Raw genomic sequence first — 17,126 nt, 5'->3', positions numbered from 1 at the left:
TCCATTCCCAATGTCTGAGCAGGCGAACGGCCTTTCTCCTGTGGAAAATGACCGGCTTGACAGTTTGTCAGATGACCTAGTGGATCCCTCCCCACAGTCTGAGCAGGATGGACGGTCGACTCCACATTATAAATATCTAGATAGAGACAGCAAAATTGGCGTGCCGTGTTTGAGATTCCTGAAGACAAATTCCTTCTCGTTTTTAACCTGTAAAAAGATTTACAAAATCCATCAATGGGTGTAGTACAACATTTCAGATGAGATCACTTTAGTTGCCAAGGTGTGATCTGACATCACACTGTTACAATGAGGATCAACCCAAGTTGGACAGAGAAATCGTCTCCTGACTGGGCATACTGCTGGTATCTGGAATGACCATCAAACTGTCTGATGTCCTTCCTGTCTCCATAAGAATGGGGCATTTCTGCCATCTCCAATTCGTGACGTGGCTCAGTTTGACTCTCCCCATGGGTATTATCCCCATTTCTCACTGAGCTGCATGGGTTCCTGGCGCCACAGTAACTGAAACACTCTCCCGGAATTAGACTTTTTTGACATGCAGCTGGGATTTTCTTTTACCTGCTGTCAATTTAAAGTTCCAGCAGTTTTACAGCCATCTGAAGATTTCCTGCCCGGATGAATGGTTGGTCCGCTCAGCTGATAAAATGAATTAAATGAATAATAGTATTATTTCATGTTCTTGTGACAGAATCATAGAAAGGTACAACACAAGAACAGGCCCTTTGTTCCATCTAGTTAGTGTTGATCTATTTAAGATGTCTATTCCCATACCCCTACCATCCAGGTACCTATACAATCCTCTTATATGTTGAAATTGAGCTCGCATGCACCAGTTAGGTTGTCTGCTCATTCCACACCTGGATGATCGTCTGTTTAAAGAAGTATCCCCTGATGTTGACCTTAATGTTTCACCTTTCACCCTTTATCCATGGCCTCTGGTTCTCGTTCCACCCAATCTCAGTGGGAAAAGCCATTTTTGAAAAAATGAAAAAGCTTCCATTTACCCCATGTATAGCCCTCCTAATTTTGGTACACCTCCTTCAAATCTTCTCTCAATTTTTCTACATTCCAAGGAATAAAGTCCTGCCCTGTTCAATCTTTCCTAATAACCCATGTCTTCTAGACCTGGCAACATCCTTGTGAATTTTCTCTGAACTCTTTCAACCTCTTTTACATCTTTCATGTAGGTACGTGAAGAAAACTGCACACAGTACTCCAAATTAGGCCTCACCATTGCCTTCTACAAGTCAACATAACATCCATTTTTTGTTTTCAGTACTTTGGTTCATGAAGGCCAATGGGCTGATTTTTTTCCCATCACTATCTAACTATGATACCAGTTTCAGTGAATTAAAAACTTGTATTCCCAGGTCCCTTTCTTCTACAAAACTCCTCCGTGCCTGACCAGTCACTGTGAGAGACCTGCATTGGTAGATCATACCAAAGTGCAACACCTCACACTTGTCTGCATTAAATACCTTTTTCCATTTTTCAAACCATTTTCCCAGCGGGTCCAGATCGCACTGCAAGCCATGTTAGTCTTCCTCACTGACCACTACACCACCAGTCTTGGTGTCATCTACAAATCTGCTGATCCGGTTTAACACACCATTATCCAGATTCTTGATATAGATGACAAACAACATCAGATCCAGCACTGATCCCTATGGCTCACCACTAGTCACGGGCCTCTGGTCAGAGAGGCAACCATGAGCTACCACACTCTGACTTCTCCCAAAGACAGTGTCTCATCCAATTTACTATCTCGTCTTGAATGCTGAGTGACCGAACCTTCTTGATCAACCTTCCATATGAGACTTTGTAAAGTGCCTTCCTAACGTCCATGTGGACAACATCTACTGCCTTGCCTTCATCCACTTCCCTGATAACTTCCTCGAGAGACTCTATAAGATTGGCTAGACATGACCTACCATGCACAAAGCCATGCTGTCTATCTTTAATCAGTCCACATCTATCCAAATACTTTTATCCGGTTCCTGCATATACCTTCCTATAACTTTCCCAGTACTAATCTCAGACTCACCAATGTACAATTTGATAGATTATTTTTAGAGTCTTCCTTGAACAGCAGAACAACATTGGCTGCCCTCCAATCCTCCAGTCACTCACCTGTCACTAAGGATGATTTAAATATCTGTGCTTGGGCCGCTACAATTTCTGCACTTGTCATCCGCAGGGTCACAGGGAACAACTTGTCAGGCCCTGGGGATGGATCCACACAAATTTGCCTTAAGACAGCAAACGCCTCCACCTCTGTAATCTGTACAGGGTCCATGAAGTTGATGCTGCTTTGCCTCACTTCCAGAGACTCTTTGGCCATCTCCTGTGTAAATACGGATGCGGAAAAACTCTCCCACATCTATTTTGTCTCCTCATATGGATTACCATTCTGATCTTCCAGAGGATTAATTTTTCCCTTGCAATCTTTTTGCTCTGAACATATCTGCACAATCCCTGAGGATTCTCCTTCACCTTGTCTGCTGGGGCAACCTCATGCCTTCTTTTATTTCTTTCATCAGCGTTCACTTGAATTTCATGTAGTTCATAAGTGCCCCATTTATTCCTATCTGCCTGTACCTGGTATGCACCTCCTTTTTATTGATCTGGGAGAGGAAAGCCAAAGGGGTGATAGAGCTGCATGCTGGGAGTTGGGGTAGGTGGGGGTAAACTAAAGTTGCAGGGGGAATGGGAGTCTGAATAACAGAAAGGAGAGTGGACAGGTTGTGCAGACAGTTATTGTTCAGTCCTCAGACAAAGTCAGGAATAAAAACGTTGAGCATGGTGCAGTGAATATGCTGAGCCCTGAATATTACAGTACAAGGAGCAGCGTAGGAAAGGTGGATGTGTTCAGGACATGGATCAACACCTGGAATAATGACACTAGGACCTGGCAACTGTGGACTGGGACAGGCTGCTTTATGGCAAAGGTGTGCTTGGTAAATGGGAGACCTTCAAAGTAAAATCTTGAAAGTACAAAGCGGGTATGTGCTTGTCAGAATAAAAGGTAAAGATAGAAACTATAGGGGAAACATGGATTTCAAGAGATATTGAGACCCTGGTGAAGCACAAAATGAATGGAGTTGCATAACAGGGATAGGCAGGCAGTTTCTTATGGAGCATAAGAAATGCAAGAGAACACATAAGTAAATCAGGATGTCTAAAAGAGGATGTCTAAAATGTGTGGGAGCCCCACACATTGATTGGGACTTCCATACTGTTAAAGGTCTAGATGGGTTAGAGTTTGTGAAATGTGTTCAGCAAAGTTTTCTAAATCAATATATAGATATACCAACTAGGCAGGATGTAATATTAGATCTCCTATTAGGAAGTGAGTTAGGGCAGGTGACGGAAGTGTGTGTAGGGGAACACTTTGTTTCCATTGTTCATAACGTCATTAGTTTCAACTTGATCATGGATAAAGATAAATCTGGTCCTCGGGATGAAGTTATAAACCGGAAAAAGAGCCAAATTTGAAGAAATGAGAAAGGCTCTAAAACGCGTAGATTGGAACAAGTTATTCTCTGGCACGAATGTGATTGGTAATTGGGAGGCCTTCAAAGGAGAAATTTTGAGAGTGCAGATTTTTTTTTTTTGTTCCTGTTAGGGTTAAAGGCAAAACGAACAACTATAAGGAACCTTGGTTCTCGAGGGATATTGGAACTCTGATAAAGGAGAAGAGATATATGTATAACATTTACATGCAACAGGGAGGAAATAAGATGCTTGAGGAGTATAAAAAGAGAAAGAAAATACTTAAGAAAGAAATCAGGAGGGTTAAAAGAAGACATGAGGTTGCTTTGGCAGTCAGGGTGAAGGATAATCCTAAGAGCTTCTACAGGTATGTTAAGAGCAAAGGGATAATAAGGGATAAAATTGGTCTCCTGAAGATCAGAGTCGTCGGCTATGTATGGAACCAAAAGAAATGGGAGAAATATTAAATGGTTTTTTTTTGCATCTGTATTTATTAAGGAAACTGGAATGGAGTCTATGGAAACAAGGCAAACAAGTCGGGAGGTCATGGAACATACAGATTGAAGAGGAGGAGGTGCTTGCTTTCTTGAGGTAAATCAGAGTAGATAAATCCCCTGGACCTGACAGGGTATTCACTCGGACTTTGAAGGAGACTGGTGTTGAATTTGTAGGGGCCCTGGCAGAAATATTTATAATGTCGATATCCACGGGTCAGGTGCCGGAGGTGCTCTTGTAGTTCCATTGTTTAAAAGTGGGTCAAAAATTAAGCCGGGAAATTATAGGCCGGTAAGTTTGACATCAGTAGTAGGTACATTATTGGAAGGAGTACTAAGAGATAGGGTCTACAAGTATTTGGATAGACAGGGACTTATTAGAAAAAGTCAGCATGGCTTTGTGCATGGTAGGTCATGTTTAACCAATCTATTAGCGTTTTTTGAGGGAGTTACCAGGAAAGTGGATGAAGGGAAGGCAGTGGATGTTGTCTACATGGACTTCATTAAGGCTTTTGACAAGATCCCACATGGGAGGTTAGTTAGGAAGATTCATTTGCTAGGTTTTCATGGAGAGATAGTATATCGGATTAGACATTGGCGCAATGGAAGAAGTCAGAGAGTGGTAGTGGAGGATTGATACGCTGAATTGAGGCCTGTGACTAGTGGTGTGCCACAGGGATCAATGCTGGGTCCATTGTTCTTTTCCATCCATATCAATGATCTGGATGATAATGTGGCAAATTGGATCAGCAAATTTGCTGATGATACAAGGATTGGAGGTGTAGTTGACAGTGAGGAAGGTTTTCAAAGATTGCAGAGGGTTGCAGGAATGGGCTGCAAAAATGGCAGATGGAGTTTAATGCGGACACGTGTGAGGTATTGCACTTCGGAAGGTCAAACAAGGTAAAACATACAAGGTAAATGGTAGGACACTGAGGAGTGCAGTAGAACAGAGGGATCTGAAAGTATAGATTCATAATTCCCTAAAAGTTGCGTCACAAGTAGATAGGGTTGTAAAGAGAGCTTCTGGTACATTGGCCTTTATGAATCAAAGTATTGAGTATAAGAGTTGGAATGTAATGGTGAGGTTGTATACGACATTGCTGAGACCGAATTTGGAGTATTGTGTGCAGTTTTGGTGACCTAATTACAGGAAGGATACTATAAGGTTGAAAGAGTGCAGAGAACTTTTACAAGGATGTTGCCGGGACTTGAGAAACTGAGTTACAGAGAAAGATTGAATAGGTTAGGATTTTATTCCCTGGAGCGTAGGAGAATGAGGGTTGATTTGATAGAGGAGTATAAAAGTATAAAATTATGGTGGGTATAGATAGAGTGAATGCAAGCAGGCTTTTTCCACTGAGGCTAGGGGAGAAAAAAAAACAGAGAAGTTTAAAGGGAACATGGCGGGGAGGGGGGGGGGGGGGGCTCTTCACACAGAGACTGCTGGGAGTGTGGAATGAGCTGCCAGATGAAGTGGTGAATGCAGGTTCACTTTTAACATTTAAGAAAAACTTGGGACAGGTATATGGATGTGAGGGGTATGGAGGGATAAGGTCCAGGTGCAGGTGAGTGGGACTAGGCAGAAAAATGATTCGGCACAGCCAAGAAAGGCCAAAAGGCCTGTTTCTGTGTTGTAGTGTTCTTTGGTTCTACGGATCTGGCCATGCAGGAGTATATTAAAAAGACCCTATCGTTTCCACCTCCATCAGCGCCATCGACAGCCCATTCCACGCACACCATTTTCGTAAAAAAAACTACCCCGACATCTCCTCTGTACCCACTTACAAGCTCCTTAAAACTATGCCCTCTCGTGCTAGCCATTTCAGCCCTGCGAAAAAGCCTCTAACTATCCACTCGATCAATGCCTCTCATTATCTTGTATCCCTCTATCAGTTCACCTCTCCTCCTCGGTCGCTCCAAGGAGAAAAGGCGGAGTTCACTCAACCAATTCTCATAAGGCCTGCTCTCCAATCCAGGTAACATCTTTGTAAATCTCCTCTGCACCATTTCTAGGGTTTCCACATCCTTCCTGTAGTGAGGCGACCAGAATTGAAAACAGTACTCCAAGTGGGGTCTGGCCAGGGTCCTATATGGCTGCAACATTGCCTCTCGGCTCTTAAACTGAATCCCATGACTGATGAAAGCTAATGCGTTGTATGTCTTCTTAACCACAGAGTCAACCTGCGTAACTGCTCTGAGTGCCTTATGGACTCGGACCCCAGGATGCTGCTGATCCTCATATACAAAGACCATTAACGAGGATCTGGAACCCAGAAATATCCCAGTTACAAACGGCACTTGCCATTTCAGTATTGTTGATGTATGTATAGTATGGGATGAGGTGGAGAGCGCGGGGTGTGACGGGAGGGAAGGAGAGAGAGAGAGAGAGAGAGAGGGAGGAAGGGAGAGGGGAACAGGGGTGTGTTGAGAAAGAGTGAGAGAGAGCGAAGAGGGGGAACGCTTAGGACGAGCGGTGCATTTAGAGGGTGAGAGAGAGGAGAAGACAGTGTGGGATACGGATGCCAACAGGGAGATTGCTTGGGAGAGCGAGGGGGAGAGGGTAGGACATTGGGAAAGAGATAGCGAGGGAGAGGGTTAAAAATGGAGGAGGTTACAGACAGGCAGAGGTGAGAAAGACGAGTTTGAATGAGTTGAGAGGGTGCATGAGAGAGAAGGAGATGGAGAGGGGAAGACAGAGGGTGACTGAGATTGGGAGTGGGATGACAAGTGATAGGGGTAGAGACAGGGATTGTGGGATAGGAGAGAGAATGGAAGAGTAAGAGAAACAGATGGACAGAGGGGAGAGAGTGTGAGAGAAATTAAAACAGGCATGAGAGAGTGAAGAGATGAAGAGAGACGAGAGAAGAGTACGATTTGTTAATAGAGGAGTAGAGACAGTGGTGAGAGCAGAAAGCGAGGAAAGGGTGATAGAGAGGGGCGATGATAAGGAAGGGGTGAGGGAGAGGCGAGACGGTGAGGGCGAGAGGGAGAAAAAGTAAGGGCTGGGGTAGAGGGCTGGATGATGAAGGGGGACTGGGAGGAGGGAGTGGTGAGGGAGAGGTGGTAAGTAGCCAGGGGAGAGAGAGAAAGGCGAGGAGATAGTGTGTCTGATTAGAATTGTTAGACTAAATATTTATTCAGTCCGCAGTTGCAGGGTCGTTAATCACGTATGTTCACATGTCACCGAACAAATCCACCATGCGATTACGTTTCCAAGCCGGGCGTTTGACCGTGTACGGTTCTGGTCTCCATTTCAGATAGCGGGGAGTTTGACCATGTCGTGTTCGGGTCTCCATTTCGGACAGCGGGGAGTTCCACCATGTACGGTTCCGGTCCCCATTTCGGACAGCGGGGAGTTTGACCGCATAAGGAGACCTACTGCAATTCGCAGGACGATGTCAACCGCAGCTAATGCCGGGGTGTTTCCTGTTCAGATGACGTGAGAAAGGTGTTGATCTCAGGTTTGTGTAAATCAAGGGCTGGTTGCAGTGGGAAAGGGCCGGGACCGAGCCGGACAGCTGGAGGCTCCGGGCTCTCCAGTCTTGCATCCCTGGTTTTAGTTTTGCACTGAGTCGAGATTGTGGGATCAGTTTGCTCTGATTCCCCAAGCTGGGAGGGTGGACGTGGGTGAAGGGGACCTCTCTATGTGTCGGTGTGGGCTGAATGGTCAGAAGGGTGTGGGGCCACTGGGGGGATGGAGGGTGGTTGGGGTACTGTGGGTGATCGGACGTAACATGACATGGGTGGTTGGGAAAGGGGTAAATTACGTTGTCAACGAGGGTGGATCTGGTCCATTGAATCAGACAGCTCAGCTCACGTGTCCTTTCAGGAGGCCACAATTCTGTCTTCATCTTAATTACTGACTAATCTTCCTGTTAACATTGAGTTTGTTACAGAGCCCCAGGGTCTGCAAACAGATGATTGGTAGGAGGCAGAGGGTGAGAGGCTGTTTCATGAACTCGAGTCCCGAACTTAGTGACGTTCCCTGGGGTTATGCCCATTGCTACTCGTCATCTAGGTCAATAATTTAATTGAGAAAGTATAGGGTATGGGTAGAGAGTTTGCAGCAAGTTCAAACAATTGCTCTTTTTGAAAGACAGTCAGTATAAACTCTCTCCTCTCTTTCCCTCTCCCCACTCAGAACTGACCAAAAGTTACTTCAGCAGATGCAAGATCTAGAACTGAGTAAACACTGTGAGTGAGAGGGACTGGTTTTAAACGACTGTGCTGCTCGAAGCATATTACCCGACCTGGAGTGATTGGAACTGGGTCTGACAGAGGCATAACTGTTACTTCTGGGCACATTCAGTCTCACTCCAACTATTTCCTACCTTCCTTTGTACAGGTATGTAATGTCTAAAGGACCAGTATTTGAGTAAATGAGACTCACCAAACTTTATCCTAACTAAATCCTGGTATCTCCGAGTCAGATGGGTCCTTTCCAGTTCATTCTCTCAATCCCCGGGCTGGTACACTTGTTGCTGTCCCCTCGTCTTCAGCTGTGGTTTGCTTCCAGTTGGGTTTTTCTTCCAATAAATCTCTCACCGCAGGTCTAACTTTAACATGAAAGATAATGAAGTACATTATCAATAAAAAGGAGGACCAAACTTTTCTACTAAATGTTACTAAAAACATTTAAACTTTGAAGGCAGATGTAATGATCTCAGTGAACAACCTTTTATTGACCCTCACACATCACAGAACGATATGGGATAAGAAGGAGCCATCATACAGTCCTGGTAAGACATAAGACACAGGAACAGAATTAGGTGATTCGATCCATCTGGTCTTCCCCACCACTCAAACATGTCTGAGATTGATTCCAACACCATATTCCTGCCTTCCTCCTGCAACCCTGAAGTGACTTAGCAATCATGAATATGTAATCTATGTCATAAATACACTCAATGACACCATCAACCTACCTCTGCGGCAACAGATTCTACAGATCAGACAGCTTTTGGCCATTTTTGTTCTCATCTCAATTTTAAACAGAAGCATTTTTATTCTGAGATTGTGCTGTAAGATTACAGACACTCCGTCTGATGGAAACATCCTCCCCATGACCACTGTATCCAGGCTTTTCAGCATTCGGTAGGTTTACTTAACCACACTCCCCCACCCCACCACCCCCATCGACCCTCTGAACTCCATTGAGCACAGGTCCAGAACCATCAAATGCTCCTCATACATAAAGCCAATTATTCCTGTGATTATTCTTGTAAACCTTCTTAGCAATAACTGCACTGAACACATTTCCTGGAATAACAGACAAATTGGTACCAGGATAATTCGCAGGGAAAAGTTGTGCTTTCTTTAATGTTCTACTATCACAGATGAGTCATTTCCATTCCCAGGTTAAAACAGGTGCATTTCAGGAAATATAAACCAGTCCAGGGTGAATGTAATAAAAAGAAACTGGAATTACCAGAAACTCTAAGCAGGTAAGGAACACCTGGGGGGAGAGGAACAATCTTTACAATTCAGTTTAATAATGTTTTGTCAGAATGACTTCAAACGTTTACAGTTTTTAGTGCAGATCTCCAGCAACGTGAGATTCTGCCTGATTTCCACCGAGTGAAAGACAGGTGACAGTGGGGGGGGGGGAGTGGGGGGGAATTTCCAAACACAGTTTGAACACCAAAACTCACGAGTCTATTTCTATTGGTGTAAACACAGATCAACACATTTACTCATAGCCTCTCCCTGTGAGGATGGACTGGTAACCCATCTTCTCCTCAGTAGCAGTCTTTGCTTCCAAAGGAACTCCAGAAAAAAAACCCCATCTGATCCCAGACCAGGAATACTCTCTCAACACCTCTAAAGTCCAAGCAGCTCGATTCCTGCGTCCTTTTTACCTGGATCAAAAACTGTGATATCCACTTCCCAACCTCACAGGGTCAAACAGCTGAACCTGTCATTTAACAACCCTGAGAGTCTCACACATCGTCCCCCACCCATCTCACAATCCCGGATTTCCCCACAACCAATGTCCAGCTGCTCTAAATTTCTGCTTTATTGCAGAAAGGCGACTATCCAGCCCCATCTGTAGAAGCACAATCCAATGTCAAAGCTAAATCATCCACAGTTCCATATGGCTGGAACGCTGATCACAGGATTATAGCCCAAGTACCAACTCTCCCAGTACTCTTTGATGCCAGTAAAATGCTGCAGTGTGTCAGCCCGTCACTGTTCATAAACTAGCACCTCCACACCAATACACAACAGAACTGGGACCTGATGACCCTCCGGCATTCCAGCTAACAATAACCGATTCTGGAAATGACTCAGCGAGGCCGAAGGTACAAAAGAACACTTCACAATGAAGACAAGGGTTGGAAGAAAGTTTGCTGATATATAACATTGAGGAGGTGGGATACAAGGCGGACTGAGGATGACCCAGATGGTTGATGTACATCACTGAAGCAGGGTTGGGGGGTGTGAGGAGACTGGACAGAGGTTGAACAAGATGAGCAGATGGAACCAGGTGGCAGAAGGGATCAAGGACGATCACTGATGTTCCTCCAGCAACACATAGGTACTGAATGAATAGTGCATACTATTGTACAAAAGATTCTAAAATGACAGAATTAGCAAAAATAACAAGAACTTTGCCAGATATACTTTGACCCTCACCAAAATTTTATCAACATGCCATAGAAATCTTCCCATCCGGACACTTCACGCTTTGTATGGTAACTCAACTCTGCTCCACCACTCAACCATGGCTGATATTTATTTCAACACCATATTCCCTCCTTTTCCATTTCGTAACGTTTAAGCTAAAATTGTAATGGCTGCCTTTACACTTCCTTGTGCTGCATTCAACAAATTCTCTGGTATTTCCTGGTAATAAAAACAAAATTCAGAAATAACTCAGTAAGTCAAAATACTTCACAATGAAGACAACGGTAGGAGAAAGATTGTTGATGAATAATCATTGGTGGGATACAGGCCGGACAGAGGTTGAACAAGATGGTTGATATTTCTCATTGAGATGGTGAGATACAGGCTGGACAGAGGTTGAACAAGATGGTTGATATTTCTCATTGAGTTGGTGAGATACAGGCTGGACAGAGGTTGAACAAGATGGTTGATATTTCTCATTGAGGTGGTGGGATACAGGCCGGGCAGAGGTTGAACCAGATCGGCAGGGGATGAGCAAATGGAGCCAGATGGGAGAATGGGATGAAGGGCGATCTCTGATGTTCCTGCCGCAATACACAGACCCTGAAATAATAGTACGCACTAGTAGATAACAGATTCCAATAAAACAAATCAAAAAACAAACAATAAGAACTTTGGTATATGTCCTTTTCTACTCTACACACTTTTTCAATGCACAGCAGAAAGTATTCCATCCCGATTCTTCATATATTCGTATGGCTACTGCTCTTCCTTTAACTGAATAAAATAGTGGAGAACTGTGGACACAGCTGAGCACATCATAGATACCAACCTCCCCTCCGTGGACTCTGTCTACACTTCTCACTACCACAGTAAAGCAAACAACATAATGAAAGATCCTCACAACCTTGGACATTCTCAATCAAGATGGCGGCGCGACGACGCAGGGCGCAGCGGCCACTCCAGTAAGGAATATCCGTTATCTGTAAGTAGGGGCCGTGCACAATCCTGATTTGATTGAGACGGATGTGTGAAGCACGGAGGAACATCTGGCGAAACTTCTGACATGCCTGTGCTGCTGACGCTGCTACTGAGCGATCGGAGAGATCTCCAGAGAGGAAGGCCCCGAATCCTCGGCTTTGCCTGTTGCTTGGTGGCCGGAGCCGGGGTTGAAGCACTCGGCAGAGATGGTGCTCGGTGCTCGGTGTCGGAGGGCTGGTCGGAGGCACGAAGTTGTCGGAAGTTTTCGGACGGACTCACAGTTGGCTGTGCTCGGGTGCTTCCAGAGGCTGCATCGGGAAGTTTTGCCACGTTGGAGGTTTCTTCCTTCTGCCATCTGCGTGAGATGATGGGCTATCTGGGACTTTGAGACTTTTTTTTTACCGTGCCTATGGTCTGCTCTTATCAAATTATGGTATTGCTTTGCACTGTTGTAACTGTATGTTATAATTATGTGGTTTTTTTTTGGTCAGTTAGTCTTGGTCTGTCTTGTGTTTATGTGATATCATACTGGAGGAACATTGAATTTCCCCTTGGGGATGAATAAAGTATCTATCTATCTATCTATCTATCTATCTATCTATCTAATGCCCCATAGGGGCGAAGAGAAAATAAAACAGAAACATTCCACCAGGCACAAGGACGGTGTCCATTCTGCTGTTAGAAGCGAACAGCGTGATGAGTGGACTCGTGACCTCACAGTCTAAATCGATGTGACCTTGCAGCACACATCTACCTGCACTGCACTTTCTCTGTAACCAGAATGATTTATTTTACCTCAATGTACCACTGCAATGTATTGATCTGTGTGGAGAATACCGGAGACACGATCTTCACTCTACCTCTGTACATGGAAAACAAAACAAAGATTCCCCATTTCAATCGTGTGGAAATATTAGACAGCCTGGGTTGCTTCTTTGGAAATTCCGGAGGGAGTGTGCACAATTCAGAGAAACTCAGGTAAATGAAAAAAATACTTAATTCTTGCATTAATAGGGCCAGATATCGGGAAACGCTGTCAGTATTTTGACAAGTCGTAGTCATGGAAAGAAGACGGATGTAAACTTCCCAGCCCCCCGGGAGGACGTGAGAGATCTGGATCTCACTGTCCTGTCTGAACGGGGAAAGATGGAACTACTCATACACATGGAGGAGTCTCCCGAGGGTGTGATTACTCTGTTTAACCCTCGAGTCTGCAAGAACAAAACAGGCCGAACGGCCGCTTCCAGCGAGCTGGAAATATGTAAAGCAATTATCGACCCCAGGCGTCGATCCAGGTGAAGTTTGGATCCGATACCGGGCAGGGTGATGGAGGTAAAGTTCCCCAGGTACATCTTAATGGATGGGTTCAGTCTCGGCATCAACACCTCATCCCGCTCCTGGGACCAGAACACGGGGGGCTGAGCGGCGGCTCATCTCAGTCGGTTCGGTGTGAAGGTCCCATAACCCGGACCGACCACGACAGGTTGTGTCCAGGAAGTCGGACGAGGCCGTCAGTTCAGGGAAGTTAACGGGACTCTCTGCCCAACATCAGGTTTCCCTCCCCCGGGATCGGCTTCAGTATTCACCGATGTGAAATTGTCAGTTGCGTTCAACCCCTAGTGACCGGCCTCAATACTCACCGATGAGAACTTGATCAATTTGTCCCACAGACAGCGATCGTTCCTCCGGCTCCCAGCAGACGATCCGCTTCAACAGAGAACGGAACGAAAACCCCGCCCATCCGGAGACTGTGAAACGGGGGCGGGGCCTCGGAAGCGAAAACCTGAGATACTGCAGATCTGCGTCTGAAATGGGAGCGAGAAACTGGATCACGTGACGGGTGGAGGGTCTCCCACCTGAACCGGTGACTCTGCTCCTCGCCCCTCACCCGCTGCCCGAACTACCTGCCGCATCTTACACCAGCTACATTTTTGATTTTTCCTGCTGTACCTTCCCGTCCCCATCTCTCCACCCCCCGGTTCTCAGAGTTACGGGTTTGATTCACATCCCGGTCCGATCCACAATTCCCAGCCGATTTGTGCAGGTTTCATTGAAGTCGCTTCTATTTTTATAAACACTAATTCCTAATCACATTCCTCCGGGGCCTCACTGGACAGGAACACGGAAACATCAAGTGAGAAACAGCAGCACCAACACCGTCAGCAAGATGGCGGCTGCTCTCCCTTCCTAGCAACGTATTTCTATCCACTCCTCGATCCCGTTCGGTCTCCACGCATCTGCTGTCCTCTGTCACTATTTCCACCTTTCCACTTCCCCGTCACCTGGATTCACTGACTCCCCAGTTACTGCCCCGTCCCCACCCCTCACCTCTTTTCTCTATTTCCCGTCCATTCTGAGTCCAGAGGGAGGGTCTCGGCCCGAAATGTTGACGGTCCATTTCCCTCCACAGATGCCACCCGACCCACTGAGTTCCTCTGGCGGTTTGTTCTTTGGTCGATATAATCCGTGTTAGTATGGGGAGCGGGATTTTACACCAAATACTCTGCAGTTGCTGGGGTCAAAGAAACACGCACATCACGCTGGAGGAACTCAGCAGGTCGGGCAGCAGCCGTGGAAACGAACAGTCAACGATTCGGGCCGAGACCCTTCGGCAGGACAGAGAGGGAGGGGGCAGAGGCCCTATAACGAAGGTGGGGGTAGGGTAGGAAAGAGATGGCTGGTAGGTTCCAGGTGAAAAAGTAGTAAAGGAAAAGATCAAGGGGTGGGGATGGGGAAGCAGAGAGGTGATAGGAAGGAAAGGTAAAGAAGGTAAAGCACTATGTGTAGTAGAAGCAGGCAGAACGATGAGAGAGGTGATAGGCAGCTGGAGGAGGAGGCAGAGTGAAACTGGGATGGAGCCACATGCAAAAATGTTTTTCCCTATTCCCAGTTCCTCGGTCTCCGCTGCATCTGCCCCCAGGATGAGGCTTTCCATTCCAGGACATCTCTAATTTCCTCTTTATTTAAGAATCGTGGTTTCCCTTCTGCCGTCACACCTCCTCCATTTCCCGCACTTCGGCCCTCACCCCATCCTCCCTTCACCACAACAGGATCCCAGTTCCCCTTGTCCTGACATACCACCCCACCAACTTCCGGATCCAGTATATTATACTCCCCGACTTCCACCACTTTCAACAGGACCCCACCACTAAGCACATCTTTCCCTCTCTACCCCGCTCTGCTTTTCGCAGGGATCGTTCCCTCCGCAACTACCTGGTCCCCACGTCCCTCCCCACAGATCTCCCACCTGGTACTTATCCTTGCCAGCGTAAGTGCTACAACTGTCCCTACACCTCCTCTCTTACCACCATTCAGGGCCCCAAACAGTCCTTCCAGTTGAGACAACAATTCACTGGTGAGTCGGTTGGGGTCATTTATTGCACCCGGTGCTCCTGCTGCGGCTCTTCCACATCGGCAAGACCCGACGCAGATTGGGGGACCGCTTCTTCGAGACAGGATCTCCCGGTTCCCACTCACTTCAACTCTGCTTCACATTCCCATTTGGACACGTCCATACATGGCCTCTTCTACCGCCATGATGAAGCCAAACTCAGGCTGGAGGAGCAACACCTCATATACCGACTGGGTAGTCTCCAGCCCCTTGGCATGAACGTTGAATCCAAAGCAACACACACAAAATGCTGGAGTATCTCAACACAACACGCAGTATGTATGGAAAAAAGTAAACTGTCGACATTTTGGACCATGAGTCTTTTTTCATTCCTGAGGAGGAGGGGAAGTGATCTGAATAAAAACGTCGGGATGGAGAAAGAGGGGAGGTGGAAGGTGATTGGTGAAGTCAAGTGATGGACAGGTTAAGGGCTGGAGAATAAAGAATCTTAGAGTTGTCAATAGGAGAAAGGCAAGGAGTGGACCCCGTGGGAATTAATAGGGTGGTCAGCAGAAATGGAAGTTCAGAGTGGGGAATAGAGAAATGGGTGGGGGTCGGAATTTGTTTACTGGAAGGAGAATTCAATATTCATACAATCAGGTTGGAGGGTACCCAGATGGAATACAAAGTGTTGCTCCTCCACCCTGAGGGCGGTCTAATCTTGGCACAAGAGGAGGCCATTGATCGAGACGTCGGAATGGGAATCAGAATTAAAATGTTTGGCCGCTGCAAAGTCTCCCTTGTGGCAGATGATAGAGAGATTCTCGACATACCGGTCTCCCAATTTATGGCGGGTCTCACCAGTGTGAAGGAGGCCGCAGCGGTTGCACCGGACACAATAGATGACCCCAGCAGATTCGCAGGTGAAGTGTTGCCTCACCTGGAAGGACTGCTTTGAGTCTGAATGGAGGTGAGGGAGGAGGTGTACGGGTAGGTGTAGCCCTTAGGCCGTATGCAGGGATAAGTATCCGGAGGAAGATTAATGAGGAGGGATGAATGAACAAGGGGATTGTGGATGGAGTGATCTCTGTTGACCCTTGTTTGTGACATCCTAAACAAATTTGCATGAATGCAATCCCTACATTCATTAGTTATCTCTTTATTGCAACAGAAACATCATATATTCCATACAGTGAATGCTCAAAGCATCCGGGCCTCCACACCAGCTCCTGAGGCCACTGAGGGGCAGTGACCAGAGAGCGATAAAAATGTTCAGCACTCTGCAGCTCTGCTGGGCTGTTACCCTGGTGATGGAGGAAGTGGCTGAGCAGAACTAACTAAAAATAGGAAATAAGGAACAACCTCACACGCTTTGAGTTTCATTGTGACAAAGATGAATACTGAGCTCTCAGCCATTTTGTAATGTGGAAGCTCAAATTCTAATGGCAGTTTTAACCCTGTCTAGAGGTGCCTCCAGTAAATCTGTCGGTACTTTCATCTCTACAGAAATTCCAGCAGTGCAGAAGGTATTCCAAAATCAAAACACATTGTTGGATGCGGCCTGCCTGTTCCAAATGTCAACTATAGGATATTTACAAAGGACATCACACAATGCATTGTGGTGTTTATCGTTAAGTGTCCTTCTTTGTTCAATTAAGTGGTTAAAAATTACATTATATTCCTGTGTCTGCCAATAATCTATAACTACGATCAATCCCCGGCATTGATATAGGTGATATTCAGAACCTGCTCCCGGACAGAAGGGTGGAAGAGAAGGTCCCCAGATACAACTGAATATATTGCGATTGTGATCTCAGATCCTGGACTCCGATCCTGTTGAAAAGATCGTGTCCATATTCACTCTATCCACTCCTCAGGATTTCATTGACATTTGTGGTTCCAGAGTCACAACCCCTCTATTGAAAACAGCCTCAGAGACACCAACCTTCCCTCATACTTAAAACTTTTCATTCCAGAATCTCTCTTCTGAGATTTGTAAACAACTGTAATGAGCACATTTCTACGCATAACAGACAAGTTGGTGGCAGAATAATTTACTGCGGGAAACTGTGTTTTCTGTGCACAGATACTGTGCAGCTTAATGTGAAAAAGACTAAGGAGCTGTGGAGGGATAAGGCACCGGTGACCCCTGTTTCCATCCAAGGGGTCAGTGTGGA

The 17,126-nt window shown here is 46.0% G+C and overlaps 1 long non-coding RNA gene across 2 annotated transcripts; it reads right to left on the bottom strand.

The window, feature by feature from the left end:
• Positions 1-148: 148 nt before the first annotated feature.
• Positions 149-13,336, bottom strand: LOC140724289 (uncharacterized). 2 transcript variants are annotated; one of them, XR_012098083.1, is made up of 4 exons: positions 13,259-13,336; positions 8,686-8,746; positions 8,401-8,566; positions 149-207 (listed from the first exon to the last, which is right to left on the bottom strand). It is a non-coding gene; the product is annotated as an uncharacterized lncRNA (long non-coding RNA). The 2 variants fall into 2 exon arrangements; XR_012098082.1 differs by lacking the exon at positions 8,686-8,746 and having other exon boundaries at positions 13,259-13,332.
• Positions 13,337-17,126: the final 3,790 nt, after the last annotated feature.

The sequence above is a fragment of the Hemitrygon akajei genome, unplaced genomic scaffold (assembly GCF_048418815.1).
Source record: "Hemitrygon akajei unplaced genomic scaffold, sHemAka1.3 Scf000183, whole genome shotgun sequence".
Taxonomy (NCBI): domain Eukaryota; kingdom Metazoa; phylum Chordata; class Chondrichthyes; order Myliobatiformes; family Dasyatidae; genus Hemitrygon; species Hemitrygon akajei.
This window is presented reverse-complemented; position numbering and strand designations above follow the sequence as displayed.